We start from the raw sequence: 8031 nt of genomic DNA on the forward strand, positions 1-8031 counted from the left end.
CACTTTGTGAAAAGGGTGAAAGGCCTAGACTCCCTTCAAAAGGTTATCAGTGGGCCTCAGATCCCCAACCCTAACATTTGCGTCCAAGGCGCGCAGAAGGCGGGAGAGAGGCTGACCAATGGGAGAGCGGGTTTAGGGTTAGTCTCGCCCCTAGCTGTCGTGCCCCGCCTACTTTCAGTCCCTCCCTCTGGGAGTAGGTGTGTGAGGGTGGCTCATCCCGCCCCTTCCTCTGAGTGACAGGACCGTGGACAGCAACATTTCCAGCCGGACACGAAGTTTGTCGCCCTTTGCCTTGGCTGAGCTGAGGTGTGTGTGTATGTGTGTGCGCACGTAAGAGAATGAGGAGTAGGGAGGCCTTTCCCTGGAAGCTCGGGTTCCGGTTGAAAAGCGAGCGCACTTCCTTACCACTTCCTTTAGGATAGGAGCTGCACTTGGGTGGAGGGTGGACCAGAAAATCCAATAATAGGGTAATCATTTAAGGATCCTTCTCCGGGGGCGCAGGACGCTCGCAGTTGGGGCGGGTGAGGTCGGGGTTCAGGGAGGGTAGGCGTGACCGCCACTGTTGCTAAGGAACGCTCTGTTCCCACCCTGCCAGCGTGTCTCAGCCCGCCTCTGGGCCCTGGGACCGTTAGTCCCGCCCCTCGCGCCTTCTCCTTGGCTGGCGATTGGCTCACTTATGCTGTCAGTTAACTTGAGGCTGTTTGCCCCTATGTCCATTCTTTGGGTTGAGTGGACCGTGTGCTGGTTTACTTGTGTTACAACCTTCCACTTGCGCTTTTTCTGTCTTTCTTGATGAGAGTGTATTTATAGGCCAAAATCTTTGCGGAGTGGAATTTCACGCATGAAGGAGTGGCTTTATTGGGTTATATTTATGTTTTTCAAGTCCTGTCCCCAGATGCTTTGGTGTGTGTGGATTGGTACAAAAAAAAGGGTTGAGCTAACTCTACTTTGTGTACCTGGAGTTGTTTTACTTGTTGCTGTTCATTTCAGTTAAGTGTTTCCCCAAGGAACTGGGGCAATTAATTAAGAATCCTAAACTAAATCCACTGTCACTTTACTCAGTTCCAACTCATGGTGTCTTGCTGTCTTGTTTCAGAAACTAAATCTTGGCAGGAAGACACAGTTCATCTTACTCTTCCCCTCCCCCGAAAGGAGCTAAATTCATCTGGTGGCTTCAAACCTGTAATCATTTGGTTATCTCCCTGTGGTTGAGCCCTAAGCTTTCAAGGTTCTTTGTTGTTAGATTCCTTGTTAAGTACCTTCTGACTCCTAGTGATCTGGTGCACGACAAATGGAAACTTTTTCCTGTTTTTCAGTTTCCACAATGTGTTTAAGCCCATTTTTTGCAGTCACTGTTTTAAATCCAGCTCCATGAGAGTCTTGCGCCCTCTTTTGCAGCCTTTTTCTGGAGTGGCTCAAAAAGTGCGCATCATCCTTTCAGCCTGATGCAGAGAAGAGGTGAATTATAATATGTCCTTAAAGCCTTTTTGCCTTATTTGGCTCATATTTAAGAATTGAATAAAGACTGTCCGTCCCATATAGCTATTTCTAATCTCTTTTTATTTGCTCAGATTGTGTAGCCCTACATGACTCAGCAGAACAAGCATTACAGAGAAAAGAAAAAGAAAAAAAAATCCAGACAAACAAGCTACAAATCTGCTTTCACTTCCTTTGGCCAGGTGAACAATGTAAAATTCCAGGAAGGAAATTTGCACTGCTTGTTAACCCTGGGAACATTGGCCTGGAAGTCAGGAAACTGGCAAGAATATGAGATGATTGACCTTGAGCATGACTTTATGACTTTTCTTATCTGTAAAATGGGAATATTAATGTATGTCCTTCCCGCTTAAGAAAGGAACAAGAAATAATTGGTTGTACAAATTCTTTAAAAGCAATCGTCTACACATATACAAATGTTTTTCTAATTTTTGGCCTATGAATTTGTAAACATCATTTGGTTTAAAGTATTTTTTTAATATCCCTTGTAATTTCTTCTTTAATCATTGGATTTTAAAAATTGATGATGGAAACCCCAACATCTTCACTTAATTGATTTCAGGTTAGTTCTGGTTAGAAGGTATTCAGTGTCTTGCATAGTGCTTTTCCCTCCTGAGTTAGTGTTAAATGGGGTGGTCTGGTGGCTTGGTCTTTTTGGAGTTGCAGTATGAACCAAAAATGACGCTCCTCTAATCGTTGGAGAAAGATGCACAGTCTCATCCTATGTGATTTACCATCTTGGAAAACCCACTGGAAGATCAGCCATGATTTGGTCCCACTTCAACAGCAGTGCATTTGAGTTTGGGGTTGTTTTTGGATATTTTTTTTTTTTAAACATGTGGTTTTAAATAACAGTTTTGTTACTGAGCTATTTGAAGATACTGTTATGTACCCTCCAGTTAGAATCAATCTATAGCTGACCATCCAGCAGGTGTTTCAAGGCAGTAAATCTCAAAGGAATAGGCTTCATGCTCCTTTGGAGCAGCTGGTGGATTCAAACCTCGTGGGTCGGGTGACAGCGAGGGCACCAGAGCTCCACAATGAGCAGTACTACTTCCTGCCCTCTTCAATCCGCACTCCCTTTACACAGCCTAGACTTCAGGCCAACTGGTGAAAAGTTTCCGTTTGCAGAGCTGATACGCTGACCCATAATCACTGCTTCAGAGCAGTGAGGAGGAAGAAAAGGGCAAACCTCTACTCCTTATAGGTTTATAATAGTTTCTTTCTATCCTATGGAGTAATATGAACCAATGAATGTAATTTATCAGTTAGATCATTCTCCTAGTTGTAGATTGTGAATGAGTTTTGTATTTGAATTAATCTAGTAGTCTCAGTGTCAGTTCTAGGTGATCGCTCTGGGCTGTTTGAAAAGGTGGGATGTGTAATTATTGAAAAGTATTTAAGGAGATTGCTACTAACTTTTGAGAGCTTGAAAATTAAGGATGCTAAATAAAGACGGCTTAGTGGTAAAGAGTTGTGCTGTTAACTTAAAGGCTGCAGTTCAAATCCAGCAGACAGATGTGTAGTCTCCTCTCGTGTGATTGTCTGCCTCTGAAAACTCACTGGAGGTTCAGCTATGAGTTTGTACTGACTCACTGGTACATAACAACAACCAGTAATGCGTAATGTAGGAGTCCCTCAAATTAGTGAAGGATTTTCATTCACCATCCAAGGCAAAGAACGTCTCTAAATTCCTGTAAAAGTTTCTCTATAAGGAAAACAGGAGGTTAGGTCACAAAGGAGATTTCCCTCTCCTCTTTATTTATGTGTTTCTGTGTTTTCTCGTATCAATAATTTGACTGAGTGTGAAGGTCTTTAGAATTATTGCTTAGAATGTAGTTTCTATGTGTTAGTATTCTCCAAGAATGACTAGAATTACATTAATGAAAAATATGAATCCATATTTTATTGTATTTGCTATTCCAAAGGTATTTTTTTACTGAGGATAAAATATACATCCCTAGAGCTACCTTTTTAATACTTCACTGCAAAAGTTTATGTATGGTCGTGGTTGTGTATCACTGAGTTGAAACCAAATTGTAACTGACACTCCAGTGAGTTTTCAGAGGCAGTTAATAGCATAGGAGATTACTCATCTTTCTTCCACAAAACAGCTGATGGATTTGAACCACATACCTTCAGAATTGCAGCACATATTCTTACCAGTAAGCTACTGGTGCTCCCTATTCATATGTATTTGTTGTTATTATTATGTGCTGTTGAGTTGATGACAACTCATAGCGACCCTATGAACAATAGCTCTGGAGTCTGTCCTATGTTGCTTGAGCCAGTCTCACTGTCTCTGACATACCTAACCCGATTGCCATAGTACCTGTGTCCGTTCATCTCATCCAGGGTCATCCTGTCCTGTGCTGACCCTCACTACTCCTGAGCATGATGTCCTTTTCCAAGGACTGATCCCTCTTTGAAACATGCCAAGAGTATGTGAGGCAGAGCTTCACAATCCTTGCCTACAAGGAGCAACTTGATTTCACTTTCTCCAGGACAAACCTGTTTGTTCTCTTGGTGTTCCATGATATATTCAGTAGTCTTCTCCAGCATGACAGCTCAAAGGCATCGATTCTTCTGTCATCCAGCTCTCAGATGCATGTCAAATAACTTTGTTTCAGTAGAGTAAGATGATATTGTTAGTCACGATCCAAATTTAGGACAATCTCAAGAGAGATTTGATTGGATCATTTAAGTAGTTTATTTTTCTGAAGTTGATTGGAAGGCTTTTTTACCCTAGTCTGAGTCTGCATGCTCCACTGAAATCTCTTCCGCATCATTGTAACACGTAAGCCTCCACTGATAGATACTGGCGTTTTTGCTTGAAATGCATTAGTTGTGACTCAAACTTAGTTTTCCATGTGGAAAATGAGAAAACTACCGACTACCTAACCAATACTGTCCTTTAAATAAGATATGCATATTGTATGTCTGTGTATATGTGTAAATATTCATTAATTTAAAAAGTGTTAACAACAAAAAAAATAAATATTCTGTACTCAGGCTAGCAGATTAACTTGTTATGTAAATGGAGACTCTTGGAAGCTGTAGGATTTGCAAGTTACAGCTCACAGGGAATGACAGCAGGATAGAGGAGTTAGCTCTAGTGGCCTAAGTGGAAAGAAGCTGTGCTGCAATTCCAAAGGCATGCTGTTCAGTTCCAGCGGCTCTATGGAAGGATGGGCTGTTTCCTCCTGGGTGATTTACTGCCTCTGAAAATCTGCTAGCATGTGTCAGTTCTGACTCAACCACAGCAGCCACAGCATTTAATGGTATTATATGTAATGATATACAAGCAACATCTCAATCGTCAGCAAGAATAAGTTCCAGATACACAATTATTATATAAAAATTGGTGCTATGAAATAATGGAGCATGTCTTTGTTACCTGATCTCATCTGTACTGTGAACAACGTGCTAAGCACCTGCTGAGGTCATGCTGTAGTTGCCTTTGTCCACCCCTTGTTGTCTCACCTCATCAGGAGAGCATAGCTTCCTTTTCCACCTGTAAACCACCTGCAGCGGAGAACTACCTAGTAGTCCTGAACCTGGATGGCCCAAGAACCACATCCTCCCATACCCCGGTCCCTTTTCTCTCCTACTTTTACTATATATTCGGGATGGGTGATTATGGCTCACCTTCTAAATAACCCTAAAATGTCTTTGATAGCTTCATTGGGTGCAGGGGCTCCCTGTACATGAACAGGAGGAGCTGGTGGTACAGAGAGGATGCATGATGCCTTGTAGATGCCCCCTTCATGCTCTACACTGAGCCTTCTGCCACTCTTGTTTTGTGCTTCTGCTTGACTCTGGTTGTTGGTGCATATATTTGAATGATAATTGTATTAACAGATTTTCCTTGTGTGCAAATGGATGTTATCCTATACTTTACAATGCTGTATTTCAAGATGGATCTAGAAATGACCTTTAACTAAGAGTGCAACCCTGTTTTTCCTCATAATTTCATCTCTATGTCCCATGCAGATCCATCTCATTTCACCAATACATAGTATGTCAATGTTAATGCATTCCATTTCTTTCTTAACAGAAAATGTGATGAAATCATTAATCAGCAAACTATGTCCTCCAGGCCAAACCTGGCTCAATGACAGTTTTGTACAACTGAAGTAAGAATGTTGTTGTTGTTGTTGTTATGTGCCATCGAGTTGCCTGTGACTCATAGTGACCCTACTATGTACAACAGCCCTAAACCCTGACTAGGGAGGACAGAAGGAGAGTGGATGCTTTTGAGCTGTGGTGCTGGAGAAGAGTACTGAATGTACCATGGACTGCCAGGAAAACAAACAGATTCATCTTGGAGAGGATTAAACCAAGCTACTCCTTGGAGGCAAGGATTCTGGGGCTTCGTCTGACATACTTTGGACATGTTGCCAGGAGGGACGGGTCCTTGGAGAGGGACATCATGCTTGGGAAGGTGGAGGGACGGCGCAGGAGGGGAAGACCCTCTATGAGATGGATTGATTCGGTGACTGGGGTAATCGGGATGGGTGTGTCAGAGGCAGTGCGGTTGGCGCAGGATAGAGCAGGGTTTAGGGCTGTTGTGCATAGGGTCACTATGAGTTGAAAAAGACTCGACGGCACATAACAACAACAACAACAACAACAACAACAACAACAACAATCCTATGCCAATCTTATTGTCTCTGATACATCTTCTCCCATTACCCCAGTGACTGAAGCAATCCATCTCGTCGAGGGTCTTCCTCTCCTGTGCTGTCCCTCTACCCTCCCAAGCATGATGTCCCTCCCCTAACCTGTCCCTCCTTGCAACATGTCCAAAGTATGTCAGATGACTCTTCAGAATCTTAGGCTCCAAGGAACAGTCTGGCTTCATTCTCCAGGATGAACTTGTATGTTCTCTTAGCAGTCCATGGTATATTCAATACTCTTCTCCAGCGCCACAGCTTAAAGGCATCAATTCTCCTTCTATCATCCCTAGTCATTGTCCAGCTTCCTGACACATAATGAGTAATTGCAAAGATGATGGCCTTTGTCAGGCACACTTTAGTCTTCAGACTGACATTGTGGTAAGAATAGCTTTTACATTTTAAAATGGTTTTAAGAAATCAAAACAAGATTACTTTGTGATATGAAGGTTGCATGAAATGAAAATTTATTTTTCATAACATTTTATTGGAATATAACAATATATTAATTTTTTATTGTCTGTTGCTGGTTTTGTAATCATCAGCAGTTGATTACAGTTTTGCATTCAAGAGGAAGGTTGAATAACTGCAAAAGCAAAAAAATGATAAAAAACAATTTCTTGTCCTGTAGTAAATTCAAACTCATGAACAAGGTGTTACTGAGTAGATCTGCTTTCTAAGGATTTCTTGGCTGTAATCTGTACAGAAGCAGAGTCACAGACCTTTCTTCCACCGTACTACTACTAGATAGGTATATCTTCCAACTTTTAGGTTAACTGCTGAGTGCTAATAATTTACAACATCCACTAATATATTTTTATCATTTTTTGTTTTTAGTTGTTATTTCAATGACAATTTACAAAGAAATTTCTTTTTAGTTCATGCATGTACATTTTTCCCCCACATTCCACATTCTATTTGTAATGCATGTCCTATTCCAGATTGTTAATTGGCAAACACATAATGTCTAATTGTCCATTTTTTTTCAGATTGACTTACTCTTAACCTATTCCAGTGAAATATTTGTTATCTATCCATTCTTTTCCTGATCTCCTTACCACTCCCCTGTAACCATCTTATTATTTTAACAGTGGTCTTACATAGTATTTGTCTTTTTGTGACTGAAATATTTCACTCAAAGTAATGTCTTTTAAATTCATCCATGTTGTGTAGTGTTTTACAAGTTCATTATTTTTCAACCTATATGTCAATCTTTCTGGGCTTCTAAGATTCCTAACACCTCAAGCTGCTGCCAGTTTCTCCCTCTGTGAACAGTATCTCTTAACTTCAGGAGTTTTGAACTTCTGCTCCGTGATTGACTTCTTGTGCTTTAGGGCACCTTCTCCTCCATTTATGCTACAAGGGTTTCCCAGGGGAGGTTGATGAATTCTGCGTAGTATGGGGTCCGCTGAGACACCTTCTGCCTTGTACCTTCTCGCTCCGCCTTTCCGCCCCCACACTCTGTGCTTCGAGAGTTGAAGGTGGGCGTGTCCCGCGGGCTTCTGGAAGGTGCAGTTACTCATACCTGCATGGTATGGGGTCCGCTGAGACACCTTCTGCCACAAGCATTGTACCCCTTAACTCCACCTTTCTGCCCCTGCACTCTCATAATATTTGTGTGACAATACCATAGTTTTTCTATCTATTTGTTTGTTGATGGGCACTTACTTCCATCTTTTTGCTTTTGTGAATGATGCTGCAGTAGACATGGATGTGCTTACAGCTGTTTGCATCACAGCTCTGATTTGTTTAGGGTATATTCCTGGTGGTGGGACAGTTTGGTAAAATAGTATTTCTACTCTCTATTTTTGAGGAAGCATAAGACTACCTTCCATAGTGATTGTACCATTTTACATGT

Source organism: Elephantulus edwardii, unplaced genomic scaffold, assembly GCF_000299155.1.
Source record: "Elephantulus edwardii isolate Elephantulus edwardi_28Jun2011 unplaced genomic scaffold, EleEdw1.0 scaffold00036, whole genome shotgun sequence".
Classification (NCBI taxonomy): domain Eukaryota; kingdom Metazoa; phylum Chordata; class Mammalia; order Macroscelidea; family Macroscelididae; genus Elephantulus; species Elephantulus edwardii.